Below are 25,787 nucleotides of genomic sequence, written 5' to 3' on the forward strand. Positions count from 1 at the left end.
TCACAATACCTGTGCCCCAAGCCCCTGTTCTGCTCACAAACTACCCCTCGAAATAAGTTACTTGCTGGTGTTCTTGGTTTTCCCCCTGTTCTGGCCTAGGTCACTATACACTGTACACCCTCCCCTCAGCCTGTATCACTGTCTCAGCAGAGCCCTGTCACAGCCTTCCACCCCCTCCTGGCCACAGAGCAGCAAGAGCTCCTACACCCTCAGAGCTGACATGGGTTTTTCAGACACCTGGCTGCACAAAAAGCACAAGCATCTCCTGTCTCATGCACCTCTCTCCCCTCCAAAGCCAAAGGCATCCAAATTGATCAGTCTTGCAGCACCATTATGTGTGTCAGCCTGAACTCCCCTTCACCTTCCATCTCCCTCCTCAGAACAGCAGCACAAAGCTCCAACTCACAGACTACAGTAAAGGTAATCCCATCCAGATTTAGATCCRGGCTTCTCCCAAAGCCTGAGCTCATTCAGTGCCCAGATCCAGCTGTTCTGAAGCAGTAGGAGCAGCAAGGCTGCTCAATTGGACACTGATGCCTTTAAAACTGGTTTACTTTAAAGTGTTGTGCCTAAGAGGTAGGTGGAGGGGCCTGAAAAATTCWGAAAGATCTCAAAAACAGTGCAAATGAAAATATACTTCAGGCATCCCARAAACAGTCAGTTTCTCTCTACTGAGGCATCCATAGCACTTTTAATCCATACTTTCCATTTTACCCTGTTAAAATAATGAGATTTATTATTCCTGTCACATGTCCTTTCTGAAGATGCTGGGAGGGTGAGGAAGAGCGAAAAATTAGTTATCAGACACCACTTACCAAGAGTAGATTAAGCACTAAGAGTTACACATTAATGTATAAATTACTCAAGGGAGTTTCATTTATTCCTTTTCTCCTCGCTTATATTTTTTCCTCCTGTCCTGCAGCCCTTGTTCCCACTGCTCTGTCACCACCTGCCTGCAGTGGGTAAGTTGGACAGCAGCAAACAATKCTGGATTTCCCCCCCTTTCATCATGAGAATTCATTTGGACTCTCTTTCCCAGACCTCAGAGCACGCCTGATTCCTGGGAGCAGAACAGAGAACCAGAATAAGAGTTAATCTTTAGCAATGTGATAAAAATCACWCTCTCACACAGACAACTGGAGAGGGATTTCAACAGAGCTGTTGTGCCAAGCACCTGAGARCAAAACCTGAAACTGCTGCCAACCCACACCTTCCTGCTCACAGACACAGCTCRCAGTCTCTCCCCAGCACTGCTGCTTCTCTGCTAAAATCCAACTCACCACCRAGCAAACCCTCTCACCAAAGCGAGAGGCCGCTCTTTCCATAACAGAGACCCAAGCGTGACCACATTACAGGTGGGGTCACCTCATCACTCTTTCTTTCTATTGTTTTTAATTTAAAAAAAATAGTTAGGAAAAACACATTAAACATAGAGAYTGGAGAGGTGACATAGCAGGACAGGACACAATGAGAGTTGGTGGATTTGGTGCAATCAGAGGAGCAGGCAGGTGAKCTGGGATGGGAGGGGAGGAGGGGRCAGCAGGARATGTGGAAAGGGTCCCAGCAGCTTGCTCTCCCAAAGCCAGAGTGCCAGCTGGCAGCTATATGTTGCTGGTTGCGTGTGGGCTGTGAGTATAAGAGAGGAGATGAGCCTTTAGGGGAGGAGCTGTCTGATAAATCATTAATGAATGAAAATATGAAGYAATCAGTCTGCCTGGGAGGCAGAATCATCTAATGATGAGGATGATGGCCTAGGAAGTGGGAGATGAGGTTCCTGTCTCACCCACAAGACCGCTGGCACACCAGCTCCTTTTGCTGTAAGGAGATAAAGCCACTGCCTTACACTGAAGGCCTTCTCTTTTAAAATCAACACAGAAACCCCACGATCTAAGTGATAATAAAATCTACAGCATCCTTTGTGGGAAATGCACCCCCAGCTTCTCCTTTGTTGCAGGCAGTGCACAAAGAACCAATATCCCTTCTCAGAGACTGTCTTTGCTRAACCAGATTTTTTTCAAAGCAGTAACAAAACCTAGTATGACCTTTCAGCAGCACCAGTGGCATTTAATTTTAAATCGATTAACTACACACACAGCACTAATTACCCAYGGGTGGGTTTTTTTTTTTCTTTTTAGCAATCAGACTACTGGCTGGAAATGTATGGGTATGTCTCTGTGTGAACAGGGACACTGCTTTCTCTGTGCTCTCTGAAAYGAAGAGGAAAATGCTGGAGAAATGATGTTTAAAGGGGCATTTGTGTTTATGGGGATAGCTGCAGGGGCACCAGACACATGCAGTCAGAAAGCGATGAGGTTGATAGGGGAAGGGGCGGGAGGTTAGCACAGTTTCTTTTGCACAAAGACCTAGCAGAAGGTGTCATGCTGCACAAAATCAATATAGCCCTTGCATGGAAAAGAAATTGTCAGGTTTGCACAGTTCCCAGGTTTATTTGGAAAGATGCTCACAAAGGTGATTCTTGATTTGTATGAAATCTTTAACAGCTCTCTTTCCTCAGTCTTAAGATTCCCTGAACATTCAAGGGTATTGTTTTATAACAGTATTATTCTAAAACTAACAAAATCAGGGGTATTATTTTAAAAGAAACACCAAAGACAGACATGACACAAACCAACGTGAATGCATCTAATGCTGGCACATTTTTGGGAWAAGAGGTGCAAGGGTTTTATCATCCAATGTACTTAAACCATGATTTTCCAGAGTGAACAGCATGTAGATTGCAGCAGAAGCCATAAATAGAAGAACATATGGCCACGACAGAGATGATGCTTATAGAAACTCAAACAAGCACCTGAGCAGATCTGTGATTTTTAACTCCACATTTATTKGTGCCACTGAAGTCCAGTTTAATTTTTCTGCCAAACACCCCTGAGCCACAACAAGTTTATTACAGTTTATGGAAGAACCTGCTCAGGCAATTTTACAAGGAAATTGCCTGTGCCTAATCTAATTGCTAAGAAGTAGCTAAAATTACATTAGTGCTGGAAAGACCAAGAAAGAAACAGGAAGCTCCAAAAGGTTCAAGAGGCATCACAAGGCTGTTCTTGTAAATCACAGCATTGCAGGTTTGAAGATGAGATCCCTGGAGAGGCTCCCAGTCACAGTCAGACACTGTTTTTCACCCAGAACAAACATAACACAGGTGAGATGACTTACAGCACATAAAAGTATGATTTCTCACATACTTAAGCCTTCTTCTAGTTACTGAATACATTTACATARTAAGTGGGGTTTGTAAATTAACCACTGATGAGATAATACAGATTTAAAAGATCTGCGGTGAAAGTTTCTTCTACTTGCAAGCTTTAGCAGGCCTTTCAAAAGATTTAACTGGACTCTATTGAAGAATCCTACTTTTCAAGATTTTGTTTAATCATAAGATGAGCAACAGATGTAAAATTTAACAAATGGATTAGGATGACTTAGGYRTTTYCAGACTCTYGCAGGRTACCATATATCCAGAATAGCAGATRTTCAGAAGGAATTACTTCTRTAAATTACAGAAAGTTTAAYTGGAGGTTGCTGGACACTTCAAGCAAGCTAGAATCAAGCTTGTTAACACAGTAAATATGTAATTACCTGTCACATAATCACAGAAGTACCTTTGGAGAGTCACTTGCTAGTTTATGTCTTGCCAAGCTAACCAAGAACAGATTTCTGACAGCGCCAACAGCTACTTTGACACTTTGCATGAACCACCATGATTTCAACTGGCATACAGCCTGTTGTTTTGCTCATGTGTTCTGGGTTAAAAATAAAAGAAAAAAAAAAGAAGAGAATGATAAAAAAACCCAGCTCCCTTCACACTCTCCCATTCCACTGACACAGAGGAGCCTARGGCAGACGACCTGGACTCAAACTAGTTAAATACAAGAAACAGCAAGTTGTGAGCAGACAAAGCAAGCTCCAAGGGGATTTCACTCAGACTTTCACAGTTTTCTGGTACTTCAACCATCCCTGACTTCAGAGCATATTCCATTTGCTGTTCTTGCTGTCTACTATCATTAGAGAACYGTCCATCAAAACCCAGATTTCTATGAGAGCTGCTGAAAAACCTGAAGAAAATACAGAACTAATTGCCAGCTGTGCCTAGGGTGTCTTCTCCATCCACCCTGGAACAGGAAAATGGTTTTATATTTTTTGTTGCGCTTTTACCTGTTTTGTTTTGTTTKTTTTTTTTTTTAATCGTTTGTTTGTTTTTCTTTTCTTGTTTTAAATAGTTGACGAAAGTTCTTGATTGGGTGACAACTAGAAGCATCTCCAACCCAGAGGAGCCTAAAGCTACACCATAAAGCTCYTGGAATTTATGCCAGACATAAGAGATCCAAAATAACATAGCAAGACATTGACTACATTCACGAGTAGCTTCAAAAACAGGAGAAACATTCTCGGCAAAAAAATACCATAAGAATTGCTGGTTTCAATGGCAGCAGAGCAATGTTGATAACTTGACACAAAAATTCTCCTCATAGGAGCACTCTCACAGCTCCTGCTGAAGCAGGATGGTGGCCTGGAATGGTGCTGGACTCTCATAGTATTGAGGAAGCGTTTTCTCAGAGAAGAAGAGGTGGTTAAAAGTGACAGCTTAGGAATTTTTTATTTCTTTAATCAGAAGCATGACCTGGCAAATACTTAATACACTAATAGAAACTATTGATGTTAAATGACAGAAATACATTATGCAGCAATTAGAAGTCCTCTGCAATACAAATGTCTTTCAGTGTTGTCTCAAACATATGCCTCAAAAGAAACCCCATCATTTTCTTTCGATTTTTGGAAACTTAGAAGTGCTGTAAAAGGGGTCTTGCAACACCAGAGTAACAAGTCTGTGTTTCCCTCAAAATTTAAAATTCAGGTCTTACATATAAATCACACATGCAGAAAAGTACAGATAAAAGCAGATGCCAGTTAGGGCACCTAAATTGGATGGTAAAAGCAAGCTAAAAAAMCCAATGTGAATGTGAGCTCTTCCCAAAGACCACTGGCTGTGCACAGCAAGCAGCTCAAGTGCTTCCTCTCTCTGCCTGGAAAYGGAGCTGCCTCCTCCGAGCTCTTCCCAACATCCATCCACCTTCTGAAGTGTTTTCAAGCTGGGCTGCTTTTCACCTGGTATGTAATTCTTAGCCCCTTTGCTCACTGCTGCAAGAGGTATTAGATGAAGGGTGCCACACCTTTTGCTGGGCRTAAACCACATGAAATGGCTCAGAGCACGACAGGAGCTGCAGTTCCATGCAGGATTTGCTGTYGCTGACAGTAGTCAGTGGCATATTCCATGTGCATGACCAGACAAGTAACTGTGTCTGGGTAACACCTACACCACATGTGCAGGGTGACACACACGTGGAAGGYTGCACTGACACAGAAATGATGAATGCTTTAGTATCAACATGTAGGAATTCTGTTTTACACAAGAWATGCAGCTTGTGTCTTCAGCATTCTCTTACATCCTTGGGGTGAGCAAAATGCTGCTGCAAAAAGCCCTGTAGTTCAACACAAACTTTCCCTCTGCTTTGTCAGCTTTGACTAGTGCTCTCTCTATCTCTGTCATCTGAAACACTTGGATTATAAACAGTCTAATCCAAAAAAGAAAACGAAGACATATACTGTAGTTTACAACTGTACCTGACAATCCCCCAACATCATCTAATGACATACAGGAAAGCCAGTGGTCAAATTCAAACTAAGCYTCCCTGTGTAATTACAGTCCATTAGAGGGCAAAACTTAAGAGAAAAAAACATTTTAAAAAGCAAACGGAATGATCTCGGGCTTCTACAAAGGCATTTAGCAGATACCAAAATAGCCATAAAGGGTATTTTAAAAATAGGACAGTAGATACTGCATTGTCTTCCCTGCCAAAAAATGTGCCCCCTTCCCTTGTACACAAATTTGTTTCCCTGTGTTTTGACACATTTGGCATAGAGACCATGGTAGAAAAGAATAAGAAATCTATGGCATCTATCAGCTGTCAGTCTCTGCTTTCTGTATGTCTAAGCATGCAATTTTGAGATATCCTAGTCTATACATAGAGCAGAATTTCATGGAACAGATCTTTCATCAGCCTCTGTCTGACAAGAATAAAGACATGTAGTGGCCTAAATATTTCTCATCAAAGGATGTAAATGGAAAGAAATAGGGGAAAAGGGGATTATGTTTGATAGTAAATGGCATGCAGAGAGACACTAATTCCCTAATATTGAGGAATTARCAGAGGAGGAAAAAATGGACAAAAACTCTTAAGTGTCACGCACAAGCAACAAATAMCCCCATAAAATGAGGACTTCCCCAGACTGATGATTCAGTCCAATTGCAGCTAGCCAGACTCAGCACCCCTCACAGTAACAGATGCTGGTGAACAATGCAGTCGCTAGCTTACAGCATAGTGTGCTTTAATTTGGTGTAGGTTCCGACTGAATAAAAAGACAAACTTTTAACTTTTGTTAAGCAGCAAAAGAGGAAAAAGAAATGCCCCAAAATCCTGTTTCCACAGTGTACAATYGAGATTTCTTTCACACAGAGTCTTCTTTCTATGTAACATCTTAACTGCATCAATGGGAATGTTTGTAACCAGGGATCAAACTAGTTAACATTTCAGATCCTATTTAACATCTATGTCTATTTTTAACTAATAATTTTACAAAGAATCTAAAATGTCTTGAGGTATTTTTATTTTTAACCTTCTGCCTGTAAAGTCACTTCCTTTAGTTATCATGAATTTGCACAAAATAAAATACAAGGTAAGAAACCCAGTTTGATTAATAATAGCACACAATTTATGTCAGTAAATCAATGCTGCCTGAATTTACAGGATCACACAGAATCAATTAAGTTGGAAAAGATCTCTGAGATCGTTGAGACCAACCTATGACCAAGCACCACATGTCAACCAGACCATGGCACTGAGTGCCACATCCACTCTTCCTTTAAACACCTGCAGGCATGGTGACTCCACCACTTCCATGGGCAGCCCATTCCAATGCCCAATCACCCTTTCTGTGAAGAAATTCTTCCTGATGTYMARCCTAAAGCTCTCTTGGTGCAGCTGAAGGCTGACCTCTCATCCTATTGCTTGTTGCCTGAGAGAAGAGGCCGATCTCCACTGGGCTATAACCTCATTTCAGGTGGTTACAGAGTGTTAAGGTCACCTTCTGTGCATCCTTTTCTCCAGGCTGAACAACTCCAGCTCCCTCAGCTGCTCCTCATATGACACCTTATTGTCACTGTCCTCAAGTCTATTCAGTCTAAAGACTCCCTAATAAAAAAAAAAAGCCACCTCTCCTTCCTTTCCTGTCCCTTCTGARGAGCTTGCAGCCWTCYATTGCAGCACTCCAGTCATGCAAACAATCCCACCATGCTTCGGTGATGGTGGCTGTCACAGCTTTCCTGAAGGGAAATTCAGGATTCAACACCACCTTGTAAAACTAAGAAGACTAGTGCTCAGCACTCAGCACAGCATTCAAAACCATAGCAGAATGATATAGTAGATTTTGTGTTTTTCACTATTGCTGTTGCATGACATGATCAAGGACGCATGCAATATCCAAGGCTTTTCAAGCTTTTGCCAGAGGGAAGATTTCAAAGCAGACTTCTCCCTGTCTTGTAATACTAAACGGGCTGGGCAGGAATGACATTTACACAGTTGAATCTTTTATTATTTTCTCTTCTTAAAAACAATAGCAGCACTATGACTTTCTATATTAGGTATACTCCTGTAGATGGGTGCTGAACAGGTATAAAGGTCACCAGGACAAAATGCTATTTATGAGAARGCAGCATAAACCTCTGCTAGCTCTGAGATTTTCAGAGCTAACACGAACACAAACTTGTCATGAATTTAAAGCTCACTGGATATTTTCTGAAAATCACCATCAGTGAGTACCCTGATAGTATGTCTGGGACGAACTGACTATTCCAGACCAGTGGAGGCTGCAGAGACCCCTTGGAGCCCACAAATGTTGTTTCACATTGCTAGCAGTGCAGAGCACTCCCTGACAGAGCTTTCCACCACAGCTAATGGAGYGTGACACCACAAGCAGTAATATCCCCCACCACTGAACACTGGCCTTCAGGATCCACCCATCTTAATTTTTATTTTGGAATGGGTAYTGTGATACAGCACTCAGGCATTCTGAACACACATATTAATGCATGATCTTAACACTAGTTTCTGTTCTTGATTTTTCTGGATTGCATCCAAGGCTTTCTTTTATCTTCCAGCTTAGCAGAATGATAATATAAATATCTCAATGTCCAAAAATATTCAGCTTTGGTAATCTGCAATGAGATCTCTCCTCCTCTTCACGATCCTTTATGTGCAATTTCATTATGTTTGTGCCAGATGAGCATTTAAATGAGAGGGAGACGTAATGAGAAGAACTAGAGCAGTGTGCTTATGCAGTGAGGTGGAAACAGACACTTGTGCCTAGAGATCCATACCAAACTCTTGCTGAAGAGATCACTTGCCTATATGCAATGTATTAAAGTGCCCAACATAAACAGCACAGAGAAATCTCCTAAACAAATGCCATTATAATTAAATCCTGATACCACAGCTTCCCCTACCTCACACAAACACACATTTCGTCTTCCATTTGGTTTCAGATACCTCCACTGAACCTGGCTGATAAAATAATCTCCCAAATGACTGTAACTCTAAAATCTATTAAACCCATGAAGTATTGATGAGGCAGAATTAATGTTGAGAAAATTACTTTAACCATCTCCCTCCTCCTGTATTTCATACAGGAAACTATAGAAGAAAAGAGGAACTGTGAGCTGTACTGCAAAACAGCACACTCAGGAAAATCTACATCTGTCTGCAAGCCTTAAACTCTACCTACAGATCAATTTATCATTACAACACTTATTCCTTTAGAAGGAGTAATATCCACAGAAATGGCCTTATCTGATGCCCAGAAAGCATGCTCTCCTTTCTTTTCATTCCCAGATACAATCTGTGTCTTGCACACAGCATTATCAGGCTCTCTCTGCAGTGCTCCTCACTCCTTATGCTGCAGGGCTCCTTAGCTGTGGGTTGAGAGCATTACCTACTAAGACCCTGTTGCTGCCTGATTATAAACTTGGCACAAACAGACCYAAGTCTGGCAATATTCTCCATGCTGGGTGTCTGCTGGGAGGCTTTTTTCCCCCTTGCTTTGTTGCTGTTTTGGATTTTTGGCATGACGTCAGMCAAAATTTTTCAAGCTAATTCTGAAGCAAGGCATGGGAAACTGGAGTGATTTATTCAYGTGAAAAGCTTCTGGTGGCTTCTTGAAGAGCTCAAGAGGTTTTGTGATTTGGACCTTGTGATTTGTAAACTTGCAAGGTGTCAAGGCAAAATCTTTGTGTTTTGATCTCCACAGAAAACTCCCAAACATGACCAAATTACTAACCTCTGAAAAAGTAAACCTTAATTTGCRTGAGCTCGCTAAGGAGGTGATGCTTCCTAGCAACTGAATTCCCTGGAGATCCCACCTACAATGCCCCAGGATCCCACGACCAGTTGGGTGGCACCTGCCTGCTTCAAGCTGMGCTTGCACTTTAAACGATCAGAGCTCGACATGAAACCAGCTGCAAGGCAGTTCCACACCTAATTCTGAGCTCCTAAAGGACTGGATGGCCCTGTATCAGGTGCGTGTTTGGATCCAGTTCTCTGCAGGGGAGGAAGGGGAGCAGAAGGTGTGAAACGTGCCCCTGTGTTGGAACCAGAGCTTTTGCATCAACTGCACCAATGTGCGCAAAGAAAAGAGCAACATTGGTGTAACACTCCCTAAAGCAACATCTGAATCTTCAAAATGGAACAGTTTTCTTTCAACAGAGCAACTGGAAGGCTTATTGTCTAGATTAAAAAAAAAAAAACAACCCACAATTTACCACTTGCTAAATCCTATCATGGATGTTCAAGCCGCTGTAGCATCATGACCCACTGCAAACATCTTTGCCAYTGAGCCAGCTCAGAGAGATGCGAAATACAGCTGTGTGAAGTGCTCTGCTCCATCTGCTGYTTTAACTGTCCTTCCCTGCTTTTTCTCTAGTGGCTACAGCAGGAGACACATTGACATGGATGGCCCACAAGAACCACTCTTTCTCTGAGTAATTCCAACAATTGGATCGCCTCAAACTTAGTGGGGGAAAAAGAGAGGGAAAAAAGCTCTATTAAATGAATTATCAGTGAAATGTAGGACAATTACAGAGACTGAAACACAAAGATCTCTTCTGCAGGACACTGCAACGTAACCTTCCTGTGTAGGGTTATCTGATTTAATAAACTGAACACAGGTATAACAATGCTTCACAGAGAGCAGGCTAAATCCAATCTAGTTGGGACTGGACACATGGAGTTCTGGGCAGGGCACAAACCACATTCCTCAGAAATCTTATGGATCAGATTTAACATTTACTACACCCAGCAGCATCAACAAGCACATCTTCTGAACGGATTAGACTGGAAGAAAAGAAACAGATTAAAATTGAAGGAATTACAAGCATAGCACAGCAAATCTTGGTAAGCCCCAAATATATCAAAATGTTCAAGCGTTTCCCCACACTTTCCTTCCTACAGAGAAAATCTTCAGACCATAGGAAGAGATAATGAAGACATGCAACAGAAGGACACTGAGGCACATCAGTGCCCAAATTAATGACTCCAGAAAATGAAAAGCTGCTAGAAATAGGACCAAAATGCACCGGGTCAGCCCTAATTACAGAGAACAGCTAATGACTCTGGCAAAACCTCTTGTGGGTATGGCAGAACACAGGTAATAAAGTAAAAGTCACAGCGGGTTATTTTTGTAGTGAGAGCACAGATAATACATAGTTGCTCTATAACACTGTAACACTTTCTGTCAGAAACCTGACAGGTGTGAAGAATTACCAAGAGAAATGCAATAGCATTTTGGGTAGACATCAGGGATATAAATAATTGTACCAYACAAATCGGACACCCAGGAATGCACAGGGCATTGTGATCTTTCTAAACGCAAACAAATTTAAACAAATTTTCAATGTGTAAGGATGCTGAAAATCTGTTTTCATATAATTTCTTCATATAATCAAAGCAGCCATTACCTACTAATTTTTTTTGTTCAAAATAGAGAGAGAAGAAAAACCTGACTGCTCTAATAGGGGAAAAAACCCAAAATAGCAGATGAGTGTCTCTTAGCAGCTGAAATCCAAAYTTTTCGTGATACATCTGAGCTACTAGAAATAACTGAAGCTATTGTTTAARATGTGAAGTTGCTTCTAGTCTACAGAGAACTGTGCAAATAGAAGCACAACATTTAAGATTCCTGCTGAAACATCAAAAAGCCCTGAACTTGGGATGGCATCCCTGCCTAAATTTGGATGGAAAAGAGCTATAAACTCCCAGGCCCTGAGATRCACCTTCAGTGCTATGGCCTGTGTTTAAAGCATTCACAGCTTTTCTAGGAAGAGGAAATCTGTAGGAATGGATGAGTGCACAGTGGCACACCTGGGACCGAAAGATGCATGTCAGATTCATGGTACAGAAGGTCCCAAATTCACTCCACAGCTTTATCCTCTCCCGATCTTGATGGCTGTAAACAGCTGTAGGGTGTAGATGGACAGGGACAGTGTAAATGCYCAAACAGAACAGTCTAAGTCATACTTAGAAATACAAAAAACTGTTATGAAAGGCAAGAATTTCAAGAGGAATGTGGACTAGCAAAGAGCAGTGTGACTGTGGGGAAGAATACAGCACAGATCACCCCAATGTTTTCTGTCCTACATCAGTCAGGCTTCTCGTGACTCCTTGCAGTGTTTGATGTGGCCCTTCCGTGACTGCCACAGTCAATGTGAGCCTACAGTGCCACACAAATATCTGCTCTGACATCCACAAGGCTGCTTTACAGAAATATCATCAAATGAAGGGTCTTCTAACACTGTCATCAGCTAAGCTGAGGGAGTTTTGAATTCAGCCAAGATCCCCCTCCCAGCATTCAAGTATATTTCTCTAATCAGCTTTTAAATCCATTATGAATTTTTGATCTAGAGGCTGCATGACCTTTCCTAGGACTTTGATACAAGATGAATAAATAACTGCTGAGCCTCTGAGCTATGTCAAGAYAAATTCAAAACGTCCTCTTGATGTCCAGTACTCCTTGGATTCAGTAGGTTAGGGACAGAGGATGGGCAAAACTGTTTCCTTGCGTTATATTTTTTGCAATTATTTTTAAACTCTCTGGGAATTTGTAACGCCATAGGCAAACATACGGTGGGGGCAGAGATATTTCAGAGAKCCTTAAATATGAGAAACTCAAGGTCCCTGATAATTCTCCCTCAAAAWAAGATGTTGCAAACAGTTTGAAGTGGGAAGACTGAAGAGAACAGCTCTGAAAACAAATAAAATTTGCACTCTGATTATCTATTTTAATGGCTGCGGGAAAATAAATTTTAGAGCAAAATCCTGGAGCACGAACCCAGCTCCAGACTGACTTGAAGAAATTCCAGGATGTTTATAACCCAGAGAAGGGCCTATTTTCATTGATTTATATCACTAAGCAAATCAGAAAAGCTTGCAGTTTTCAGGTGCATCAGTTTGTCAGCTGATCTTTTTCCACATTTCAAAATTCAATGAAGTCAAGCAGCCATGCTCTTTGAGTCTGAACTTCAAGTATAGGTTGAAAAACATTGCTCAAGAAGAATCTCTGTGAACCAGATTGTGGGGTTTTTTTCCCCCCTCTAGCAAGTTTACTGCATATGCATGACACCACATTTCCTTGGAGCCACAAGAAGCAATCTTCCTGATTTTGAGGGTTTCTTCAAGACTTTCACAGGCAGAGAAGATGCAGAGTTCACAGTGACTGACAGTGAACAACAGCAAAAAGCAACAAAAAGGCACTTTTTTCACTCTGAGGATGGTCAGACATAACAGATGCCCAGAAACGGTAGAGTTTCCAGCCAGCTGAATTTGAAAATCGAGGCCCTGAGCAACCTGACCTAATAGGACCTGTTTCAAGTGGGGGTTTGGACACCATAACAGTTTGTACAAGTTCCTTGGCAGTTTCTTGGCAGTTTTTTCCAACCAGGATTATTCCATGATTCTAAGAAGCATTCTGCTTCCCTCTCTTTTCTCTTGAACTATGCTCTCTTATCAAGGTCAGCCATGRAGTCCAGGCTGGTCTCAGCTGAAGCATCTTTGAAGGGAAATTGGAACACAACCATCTGACTACCMGGTCTGCTGATAAACTTTGTTTCTTGGTGTTACAYAGCATCACTATTTCCAAATAGTTCYCCTCTTTCTCCTGTGAATTTTGTCACAGCCCACACAAAGATCAGCCAATCTGTAAGGACTCTGAACAAATTTTAGGATCAAAGCATCAGCRCTACCACCAAAAAGAAAACTAGACACATCCTCTTTTGTAGTAAAGTCACAAAGTTTTGTAGAAGTCAYCACAAACCTCATGGACTAATGAACTCATGCTCTGGTCTGTGACTCATCTTTGRCCCTATAACTAAATTCCAGTTAAATAGTTGTTGTTTGCATTTCCCATATGAATATAGATACAAACATGCACCATTGTCAGAAAAGCTGATCCAAAGTGAGAAAATAATTTAAAAGAATGAGCTGCAGCAGAGTTTACCCAGGTGCAAGTGCACAGGACATTTCATGTGTTTGGCCAACTTCTTTGTAAAATTCTGGTCTTGACTATCCTGTCTTTTCTTATCTCCAAGAGTACATGTTCTGCAGAAGGCTAAGTGATCTACATTTAAACATCTGCTAGCTAATCCAGATCTTTCCATATGGTGTAACAACATCTGGGGGTTTTAAATGGTAGAAGAGAACAAGTCTCTGACTTTTCAGYTTTCTACCCCGCAGGCTATCTGATTCTGAAGTCTTCTGCCAGTGGAGAATAAGCCAGTTTTCATCTGCAATCTGCACATTCTGCCTGAAGAAAAAGCACCAGTCCCATACCCTCCCTGTCCAAAGGAAAGTAGAGACACAGTCTTCTGCTGACAAGTTCTTTTTTCCAAGGGTGATTGATTGGTACTAGCCAGAATTGTGTCTATTGATGGTCTTCTAGAGGGAAAAGAAAGCTGAGCCTACAAACTGCCCCAGATCTGCTGCCTTTATTTTTTGTAGGTTGGAAGAGCTTTCTCTGAATTACTTCTCTCTAGTTGGGACATGTTCATTAATTACCTCCTGTTCTTCTGTGTCTCCTCCTATTTCAGCATGGTGCAGTCAGCAGCACAGACACGTGATGTGCCATATTCCCTCAGCACAGAGGACAGGAAGTCTTACTGGAATCTGATCCCTCTGGAAGTGCTGCGCACAGGACAGTCAGACAAGCAGCAAAGCTCGTCATGTGGYATGGAATGGAGGAACAGGAAAACTGGTACAGCACACATTAACCATCTCCTTATCTCTCAGAGAAATCAAACCATCTTAGTTGCACCATAGCAAGGGTGCCAGTCAGACACTCTGGGAAGGGAKGGAAAGATTGTAGAGTGACTGGACACCCCCACCACTTTGGGAAATAAGTGCTCCCTCTGCATTACTTTTGCTCCTGATCTTTTATACAACTGGCATGATTTTTTTGTACCCCTTGTTTTTGTATTAGGCCTTTTTATTTATTCTACTCTAGGTTTTAGCTCAACCACTCCTCAGCAGAGTGGTACAGCTACAAACACAATAAGCAGATGCCACTGGAGTAAATTAAAAGGCATTCCTCCCCCTGAGGCCCAGCATGCTGTTCTCTGTCAATGCTTCTCACACTGCGAGTCTCCATACCAGAGGAAGAAAAACACATATAACCAACTACAGCTCTGTATTTTCCAGAGCTAAAAAAAAAAAAAAAATTAAAACTGAAAAAAACAATATTTCTGAAATTATTACTGAAAACCAAAACTGATCAAGACAGCACCACTTACCACAATTTTCCCCCAGAACAGAGCAAGTTTACATTCACCACATTTCCTCACAAATGGCTTGAAAACATGCCCTGTAAAATAAGAGAGAAAGAGAAAGAAATAATTAGTGACTGGAACACCACAAATTAAACTTTTTTTCTCTCTCTGCTAACATTTATTACCAACTTCCACCATTTTGCCTGGTTTAGGGAAGGAGGTAATTGGACTTGAACCTTCACAACTAATTATTGAATTCCACTGGTATTATGCAAAATATTAAAATAATTGCAGGACTGCCCCAGACTGCTCAGACACATCACTGTCACTGACATGATGGCTATTCAGACTTCAGGGAGACAAGGTCAACAACATGAAATGCGTGGCAGCACACACAGCAAGTGYGCCCATTATTTTAGATCCAACCCTAAAAAAAAAAAAAATTGGTCAACCCAGTCTCTCTTAGCAATTTTGTTTTAACAAACTGGTTTTGGAATTTGATGCACGTAGGTTCACGACAGCCTCCTTGTTTGAAAACTACACAAAAGGGTTGTGCACACTACGTTTTTAGACTGTATTAATTCCTTGGCATTCTCTAGGAGAACAAAGAGGGAGAAGAAGGAAGCCAACACAATATCCAGCTTGACACACACTGGGGCCCGTTTGAAGAAGATGGAGAGCAAAAGTGACAAATGCCATCATTTTGCCAACCCTGAGTAAATTTCAAATGACAGCTAAGCCTTATTTTTCCTTGAGGCAAAATCTTTGAAAGAATAACTCGTGAAGCACAGACTAACAATGATGTTAAAACGTTTAGTTTGTAAACTCCTAGAAGATGGAGGAGCAAGGATTCTGCTGGTGCTAAGGATTGGGAGTGGTAACTCTGCAGCAAATGGACAAGGACACAATTTTTAGCACCCAGGTGTCCACACCAGTGAAGCCAGACTGAATTTGAACTGCTTTTAAGTCCCATTCTCCCCTAAGTACATGGCTGAACTTTGTACCAGAGAGGTATCTGTGAAATTACTGCTGGATGAGTAACTAACTTTACAGCTCTACACAGATGACTTGGAGCCCTGCACTACTGGTGGTGAAAACCTGCCTCAGCTGCAGAAACAGCAAGTCTTGTGCCAGCACCTCCCCTGAAGGAAGCTGCAGGCATAAACAGGAAGCAAAAGGGGAATGGTTTCTTAAATCAAATTATTTTTACTGGTCATCATTACATGAAAAGCAGTTATTAAATTAAAATTTCTATTAAGGAGTAACCAAATAGGTATTCCTCTAAAACATGGAAACTGGATCAMATAGCTCCAAGTCCCAATTAGTGAGCAGACATCTGATATCACATAGCTCAGACTTCATTTGGGTGGAGGGTTCAGGGTGGGGGAAAAAAARGRAAAAAAAGCATCATTACGAATCAGAGGAAGCTGTTATGAGAGATTTTAGGAACAGACATTTTTTAACAGAAAAGTAACAACATAAACATCTTCCCTGCTTGCTTTCTTTGTTTGTTGAGAAAAAAGTGGGTATATCAAGGAATAAAGAAAAAAAATGAACACCCCCTCCTCTCCCATCACCTTTTATACAGCTTGGCAGAGTTTATGAAAACACTGAAAAAAAATGGGTCTTAACTGCTTTGCTCAAACCCAGGGAAGGTGGTTATTATTCCAGTGCCATCCATTTCCCTCCCTAGCTTCCAGGCATTTGGCCTGGAAAGAAAAAATCAAGTCAAGAAACTCTACTTCTGCCTCCGAACTAATTGGATAAAATCTGCATGCAGAAAAGTTAGAGTCTTAAGAAATGAGCCAGRTCCAAAACAACCCTATGGCACCTCGACTCTGGATTAGCTCATTATTTTCTTCTACACCATGAGACTGATTTAATAATTTCCTCAGAGGAATGACAAATAAGGAAACTCTGTACTCCACGCTGTCAGTCCCAGGAATACTTGAAAACAGGGGCTGGCACCGTTGCCAAAAGGGGCTGAACTCCCCCCAGGACTGGTGTGGAGCTTCTGGATGCGGCCCCAGCAGTGTTCCCTTCCTCTTTCCCCTCCTCTGTCCCTTCCTCCCTCACTCCAGCACAATGCCTGTGCAGCAACCAGGATTAAACTGAGGAAATTCTACAGCAAAGTTTGCAAAGTGATTAAAATAAAATAAMKTAAAATAAAATAAAACAAAATAAAATAAAATAAAAAGAATAAATAAAAAAGGCCTGTGCTGATAGTAGGGTAAAAGGGAGGAAAAGATGGACCAATAATATAACTCCACTATTACAGTAAGGGAATGAAGGCAGCTGCTTTAGTACATACCCAGGGAGTCAAGTCCAAGCCCTCCACTGAGACCATGTAKGACAAAAACTAGCAATAGGGCTAGGGAAAGGGGTGTCTTGTTAAATCCGCAGCAAGCACACAATTTGCCACACYTCTAGCCTTGCAAGATCTTCACACGGTAGGGATGGCAGGTAGAAAGCTTAAAATCTTCCAGGGGATGCCTTTTGTTTGATTTCAGAAGATGGTGAAAAATGTGCTCTATCTCTTTGATTGCAAAGGAGAAGAGAGACTTGGAGGTAGAGCAGGGAGAGACAAGGGAGGSGAGGGGAAGTATTTTGCTGCATAATTGAGGGCGAGGGTAGGACATGGTTTGCAGAGTAAACCAAAGATTATTCACTCTTTCTTTGTATTCAATCTGGGGCCTGTACCAATTTCAGTTTTAGTTTTACTGATTTTCTTTCTACCCAAGAATGTAGAGGAAATGCTCCTGTTTCCTGAAGGCTTTGGATCATGTTACATATCTCCAAATTTTGATGAATACTTTTCAGAAAAGCTCTGCTGACTTTGGAGAGTACAGCATAGGAGATGTAAAATAGACGGATATAGGCTTCAAGGCACACCAATAAAGGCTTCTTTTTCGATTAGTATAACAGAGTAGGGGTAACAAAAGGTTTGTCCAATCAGTGTCCAAATGAAAGCTTTCCAAGCATCTCCTAAATGGTAAGATACAGAAAGTCCTTAGCACACCAGCAGACATGAAAAGTTGCAGTGAATCTCAGAATGACACTATTTGAAATGTTAAAGAAMAACAAAACACTTTTGGGGGATAATCAGACGCATCATCTGCCAGGAACAGCCTTTTCCTGTAGGGAACACCAGCTTCAACAAACTGCCACCTTTTTCCARAAACCCATATCCCCCCACAGTGTTACATTTATATCAGCAGTGCATTTATGKAGCTTTGTGTAAAAATTACTTTCTTTTTGTAAAGAAAGAAATATTCTGTGAAACAGAATGTGGCAAGTAGCATAACTACACATCGTCTGTGTGTTCAGTTTCGTGACATTGTCTGCTTCATGAGACAACCTCTATTTTTCCTCATCAGCTTTCAGAGGTGTTTTTGTCAGTTCATACTGGGATCAGAGTTAAATTTATTATTACTAGCARAAGAGAAATCATTGACAACAGACATGGTAAGTACTTTTTTCTCAAGCTTGCTCCCAAACCAATCAGCACTCACAAACTTCAAGGATCTTTGGATCCAGCGCATTGTGAATAATCCTAGATGTGAAACCGCAAAACTCCTGATTTTTTATTGAAGCAAAAACTGTTCAGTGACAATTTACCCACCATTAAAAACAGATAATAACTTGACTGACAGCATAAAAGCAGCCACAGAGAGGGTGCTGGTCTGGTACATGTTGCAGTTCACATGAATTTCACCCAGCTGGAGGAAGCGGCTGGTTGAAGTCRTAAGTGGTCTTACATGCTTTTCAAATGCTTGTAGATGCAATTGAGTTTATGATACTCAAACACAGAAGAAAATCTACATAATTATAAACATCTGTCAGTTTTCTATTAGCAACATGCTTCTGCTGCTGCTTTTTCAAACCTCAAGTAGAAGCAGGCATTCCTGGTGCTTGGGCTGCTATTTTACTTGGCAAAACCCGGGAAGATGAAGTTKTTCATGTTGAACAGTTTACAAAGGATCATGTCTGGATCAGGATGTGTAACCAGTAAAAGAACTGGATCCACTTTGTAAACAAAGTGTTGGTTAGTCTTCAGAGTAACAGCCTGCCTTTTTCATCTGTTCTAATATCAGTCGTACTTACGGTACAATACATCATACCACACAGATTTTGAGCCATGAATTGGTCCAGAAATTACTTTTTAGTAGTAGGTTACTAGGGCCCTACGTAAACAATCTTGAGTTACTCTTTTCACACTGGTTGAGGATTCTGCCACTCAGGACACTGCTGGCACTGCTGTTTGAACAAATGTATGGAGGCAYACATGTTCAGTTTAATAGGGTGCATGCAGCATTTCCCACCTATTCCCATCGCCTAGGATTTGTAATCTTACTAAAAACAAAAACCAACCAAACAAAAAAAMCTCCAACCGATCAAAACCGAGAAACCCTTTCTAAAAGCAACGCTGAATAGAAGGAAAAAAACAATCTCCTACATACTGAATTTACACAGACAGTTTATAAAGGAACTGCACATCTTAACTTACATAAAGTAATCCTTTACTGTGCAATGCCAGATTACATATAAAGAGCCCTTATCCTGTGAACATCTGAAAGCTTTCCAACAATAAAACATTTAAAGTTTAAGGGAAGCTTATAGGCTTGTTCTTGCACAGAGACAAAAGCCTCCCTGTTAGCCTGAAACTACCCCTTTTCTAAGTGAGGTCCCAGATAGCTGGCACATGATATGAAAAAGCCCAGTCATCAACAGCCTGGGGGAGAGAACTGAGGGCAGAAAGAGGGAGCTCCCACCAAAATCTCCTCTTGCWACGAGTCCAGACACAACCCTGGACAACAGCAAAGGAGAAAAAACTGACCAGCAACACCATTAGAAGACTTATACTAAGACACTACTATTCTGGTGGTTTGTCCTCCCATGCAATAGTGCCAAAACTTGGAAAGATGACAGTGGATTTGGGACAGGAACCCTGCATTTTTTCATGTTAAAGTCACTGGATTTCCAAAACAGTTTCTGGAAAGCTTCAGCACATGCAGGACATAAGCAAGGATAATGAGGTCCCTCTATTAAAGGAGTCCAAAAGCAGTTTAGTAGTTTCAAACAAGAATGTTTGCCTGCACCATTAAACTTGTGACTGTCTAAAAACACATCTGCCCTTTCCATTTGGAGCAGGAGGATCTCAGATGCAAAGCCACCGCTGCAGTGACAACAAACCTTAAGAAACAGGAAACGTGGGAGGAAAACACCAGGAAAATACAGAGGTTTTGCCTGAAATTTTTCTGSTTTTATAAAATGGAGCCATGAAGAGAAAGAAACCCACAAACTRTGTAAAAGATTGAAAGCTGAACTGCTTCTTTTCTGTGACACTTCAACCTCATCACACACTGGCTTATACTGACCTTTAGCAGACTTGCTGCTGTCAGCTGGTCCCCATGTCCTGTGGCTCCAGCCCTGCCAAAGCAGGCTGTTTGCTCTCCTTCACCCTGGGCTGTGCCCCTCACACAGGCCTCGCAAGCCCCTCGCTATTGCCAGCTCAGTATCAGTGATATTAGTACCTTTCCCCTTGCTCAACTTTCAAGCTGGACAAATTAAACAAAATCTTCAATTCACAAGTCTTTTCCCAGCCATCAGCTTGCTTTGTAACACAGCAGAGCTGAAAGCATAAAGCTGGGATCTGGAAACGTGGCACCATCCAACCAAGAACTCCTGCATGGAAAGCACCAGTGCAGGTGGAGRGTGTGGATGTGCACAGATACCCAGCTGAGGCAGATGCAAAGATCAAAAGATTCCAACAGCGTTAAGAAGCCCTCAGTGGGAGAGCTGGTGGTAATGGTGAGCACATGGAGGAGGACACAGTGAAGGCACTGCCGATGGAAAGGTAATTGTGACAGCACTCACRGCCCATTCCTGAATCCTGCCTTTTGAAATTGTTCCGAGATGAACCCCAAACCTGTGGCACCCCCGGTCACTCACACTGCTGGGGAGAGAAGCCAATGTGCAGCTCTGTGCAAGCCGAAAGCCAGCACGTGCCGTGTCCATCTCGGTGTCCCCGCTGGAACTGCCTGTCCTGGGGTCAGGAGGCCTTGGGCAGCTGAGTGATCCATAGGGGAAGCTTTTATCAGCTCAATACTGAGCAGGCACTTAGATGAGAGTGTCACATATCAGATGAGAGTGTCACATATGAGGAGCATGTGACCACAGCAAACACACTTTTGTTCTCGGAATAGCAGAAAAATTACTTCATTAATAACAGGAAGAGTAGTTGCATTTCTCTCTGCAGGAAAATGAGAAGTACTGTTCCCCGAAACATTTGTTAAAAAGTAAATGAATGGAGATCATAGTCCTAAAAATAGACTGAACTRTCCAAGCCCCCGGAGCTGGCTCCTAGAAATGCTGCTGGGCATCTCTGGAGCCGAGGGAGGGCACAGGCAGCCAGTGATGCAGGGACATGGTGGCTGGAGCCAGTGCTGCATCACTCTCCCACACCCTCAGCCTGCTCATCCTTACCTGCCCAGTATCCCAGTGGCATCAGTGAAACACTTCTATGGCCAGAAATAMGCACTCACATCGTTATGAAAGTTAAAAAAGACAGCAAAGGGGAAAAAAMCCCATGCATAATGTAAGGTTTCAGAAGCTTCTGTTTTAATAATTGATTTTCCAGTTTTTCTCAAAGAAAAAGCTTTCCTTCTGAAGATACAGGATTGACCTGAAAGGACCTTTAGCAGAAACTGGGAGTAAACAGTGTATTTAGAAACCTTCTGGAAAAGCAGTAAAGGCCATTTAGAAGTGCAATTACATTGCAATGCAAATCTAGTTTTTTTGTATAAAAATTTGCTTTTATAAGCAATCATTATTATAAGCAAATCTTCCCTTCCCCCTTAAGAGAGAATCTTATACAAGAAATATTTTTGTGCTTTGATCAATATGCAAGGTTTTAATTAAGGACATTATTTCCATGACATACAATGAACAGATACATAAAGAGTATATATAGAATATATATTTTAGTGTTGCAATATTACAGTACYCATAATGTCAGCCATTCCCATTGTGCAAGGAATGATAAAAAATACACACATGGGAAGAAAGTCTCAAAGACCTGCCGAATTTACTTCAAGGTTTTAAAGGTCAAAAGAATTCAGCACAAATGTCTCTTATGACAAATTGGGAGTGTTTACCAAAGACTTTTTGTARTTCAGTCAATACATGGATTTAGCTAATTTTGAATGTGCCAAATAATAGTTATATGTTRTACATGTAAACTTTAATGGCTTGATCACGTCCTACTGTGGTTTTCCTAACTACTGCAATTCCAAATTGTACGGGAGTGAAAAGAAAGCGTGGCCCAGACTGCAATTGCACCCATGGGCCGTGGGGGCAGGCAAGGAGAGTCTTTGCAGAAGCTACTCCACCTACGTGTGGTCTCACTTCCTGATGTGAAATATGAAAATGTTGAAAAGAGGCTGAAATTTTGCAAGAATGGGCTATTTGTAAACCTATTTCTGTATCAAAGAAGGTCGTGATGTGTAAAATAAACAGAGTAAGAAAAGAATATAGCAACGCGATTAGAATACAAACAATGAGAATGCTGCACTGTAAACTAATTATTAACTACAACAAGCTGAAAATAAACTGTTTCCCTTTTGCCATGTTCACTTTAATCTTCTGAGAGGCAGGAAGGGGGAAGACAGGAGGAGGCAGCAGTTTCAGACTTGTGGAGTTTATCAAATCCCAGATCAGACGATTAGAGCACAGCTAAAAAGAAAACATCCTCTCTCCCCACCTCCCTCCCTCCCCACAAAGGAAGCGCAGCCTTTAGGACCAATCTGCAGTGTTTGTTTGCTGCTCTTTAAAGGATTACTCTGGAGAGCATTTTTCTAAAGCTGTTCTTATCTCTTTCTGGAAGTTTCAAAATAAACAGGAGTACTGGAAATAGAAGAACAAAAAACTTGACTTTCTGGCTTATTTTTTTTAATAGTGAGACAAGTGAAGAAAATAAATAAGATCTTTCATTGTCACACAAGACAAAACGGAAGGGAATATAAGCTTTAAATCTGAGAAGCATCTTTGCAAAACCCAGAAAAAATCACCAGTGGGCGGTGGATGGGGAAAAGTGAAAAAAAAAAGAGGGCTGTCCCTCATGCTATTTCACTGATAATTTATTTACTCACTTTAATGACAAGCCTTCATGTCACTGGGTTCTATATGCAGGAAATGGATAAATAAATAAAAGGAACAACTGCAAAAAATTACTGTATTTTGACAATTTACCTTCAAAAATCACCCTAAACAACAAACCCTGCTCTCTAGTGGCTTTCAAAAAAAGACTCTCACATAGTGCAAACAGGAAATTAAATTCTCAGGACAACACACTAGAAGTACGAATGAGAAGATTTTGCACTGACACAATGCTTCAGCCTCAAGCTCTAGATCAAATCTTTATTCTTTCACACTGCCCTTAAAGACATCAGGTTTTCCCTCCTAAAGCAAGTGTCCCAGTGTGAACCAGAACAAACACAAGGTTCATGTAATTCCAGGATTGTGCTACATTACTATAAACCTCTTTGCAACGCAGAAGCCGCACAAAAGCATTTATTTTGCTGAAATATTCTAAGGATTTAAAATGTCATTACTATTCAGTATAGCCTCCCTCTTTTTTTTTTTTTTTTTTCCATCTTTTGTTTCTCAAGATTAAGCAAATGCCTGATCAGTGGAACTAATGAAACTGGATTTGCAGCTCATCTGGACTCGAGATGCTAACTTTACAGTGAGAGTCCTTTCCCAGACTGCACCCCATCTCTGCTGGCTCTCCCACAGCCCCAGATCCTGATACCCAGTCACATTCCCTGTGCAAGCCCTGCTCCAGCTGCTGGCCAGCTTCTCCAGGGGTGCCCGCAGCACCCTGCTCCTGCTGCCACCACATCCAGCCCATCTCCTTGCAGCAGCTACGAGAAGGAGCCAAGAAACCAAATGCTGCCCCTGAAAGCCCCTCCCTGACTGGAGACAGCCTGGGAAATTGTAAAGAGGAGGACTGGTGCACAAACACACTGAGTTAACAGCCTAACCCCCACTTCCTCAGGAAACTAGGCTAAAAAATCTGGTTTTTCTCTTGCTATGCCCCCCTCTTACACCGCCAACTATGCAGATGCAGCTTTAAAAAGAAGAAAAAAAAAAAAGAAGTAGCACAGACATAAGGCTTAAAGGCCTATATCCCCACACAGCATCTGGATTTCTGTCTCAGACATGTTTCAGAAGTGTCATTGATTTCCTGTTTAATATTCATGTTTTATTGCYGCACAAAGCCAGCCTCCGCTCTTTGAGAGATATATTACTCTCCTATCCTCCAAAAAGATCCTTAATGAGGATATGCTGGTTTCTTGATATTCTGAGACCTTCTGTTGGTATCAGCAGAAGATCAGCATATGCTTGAACACACAGCACACAGAAAAGGAAAAGTCAGCTCTCCCTATTAAAACAGAGCTACAGGATTAAAAGGGACCTYGAATGACCATCCAGGTGGCTTCTCTCCTCAAGGCAGGATCCACTACAGTTATGTTATCCTTTTTATTAGGCCACCTGACCCAGATGGGGAAAAACAGATGTGCTTTGGGGGTCACAGTCCCTTCCTGAGCCTGAAACTTCTCCCCTGTGTCACCCTAGTCCAGTCCCCAGAGAGGCCAGTTGGTGTGGAAAGATGCCTGCCTGCAAACCCTGCCTTCCTCGCATTGCCATGGTTACAACGCTGCTATTACCGTGCACGTTGAGCCTATTTTTAAAAGCCTGCAATGACAGGAGATGCTGGTTAAGGCCTTAATCTCAAAAAGGTCTAAAATTATGAGTGCTTACTACTCGTTCAAGTGCTGCACTCTGAAAGTGAAACATGGGCGGTGAGCTGCTCTGCATTGCCTGCATCCCAGACAAAAAGGGAACATTTTACAGGACAGACCTAAAGGACAAGAAGAAAGGAGTCCTGCCAATATTAACGGGGTGGGTCAGGTCAGCAGAAAATCTGTAATGACACGGCAGAAAGCCGTGCCCTGGAAGAAACAGGAATCACTGGAGGTGATCACTGGAGGTTGGAAAAGAAAGAAAGAAGGAAAGAAGGAAAGCCCCTCCTCTTGGAGGGGCTGACAGATGGGAAGTAGAGAGGAAGGGCGGGTCCCTGGTAATAAAGACAGGCACCTTGTGTTGAGTGATGAAATCGGTAGAGGAGTKTGTAGGGAAGGTGACACTGCTAAAAAATGAGGAAATGGGACAAATTCCTTTTGTAAAGACATTCTGGACAGATGGAATGATAATTTGAAGATGCCAGAGMAAAGGATGTTGCAGTAATTCAAGACAACAAATGAGTGGTTCGATGTCAATTTCAGCTTGTGGGTCTGGATAGCACAGGGCATTTATTAAGAGAGCGTATGCAAGAAGAATCTGCTGATCTCAGAGTAAAGACAGAGGGAGCTGAGAGATGGACAGATTTTGGCCCGGCTGAGGGACACTGATGTTGTCCATGGCAACAGCAGTGAGAGATAATGGGGAGAGCTGCAGGTGGAGGGAGAAAGGGAGGTATCAATGGATATCTGTTTAGTCCTACTGAATGAGACTTAATGGCTTAGTATCCACAAAGAAGTGAATAAAGACTAATTGAGGTTATACCCTGAACGAGGGAAGAGAGGACTAGTTTTATGTTCCAGTCTTAACAACCTTATACATCTACATATCTATGACTCTGATGATTATATATATATGTATTGTGTAAATATATATTTGTATAAACACATATTTGCATATATACCTGTAACAGCTTTGTGTGTATGCAAAGGAATCAGAGATAAAGTTGTAGTCAGAATAAGAGAAGAGAAAGAATACAGCCCTGTACTCCCTGGCAAAAAACAGAAGTGGAAAAAGGCCTTTCTCCCTTTTTTTTGTAGCA

At 41.7% G+C, this 25,787-nt stretch overlaps 1 protein-coding gene across 4 annotated transcripts in view; it reads right to left on the reverse strand.

Annotated features, from left to right (window-relative positions):
• The window catches only part of FYN (FYN proto-oncogene, Src family tyrosine kinase), a 136,308-nt gene that overhangs the window by 61,918 nt on the left and 48,603 nt on the right, over positions 1-25,787 (reverse strand). For all 4 annotated transcript variants that reach the window (XM_057390195.1, XM_057390198.1, XM_057390194.1 and 1 more), the window contains exon 2: positions 14,906-14,976. The gene's annotated coding sequence lies outside the window, so the exon portion shown is untranslated. The remainder of the gene's footprint in view (positions 1-14,905; positions 14,977-25,787) is intronic.

Source organism: Malurus melanocephalus, unplaced genomic scaffold, assembly GCF_030028575.1.
Source record: "Malurus melanocephalus ecotype Western Australia unplaced genomic scaffold, MMel_1.1 scaffold_23, whole genome shotgun sequence".
NCBI lineage: Eukaryota > Metazoa > Chordata > Aves > Passeriformes > Maluridae > Malurus > Malurus melanocephalus.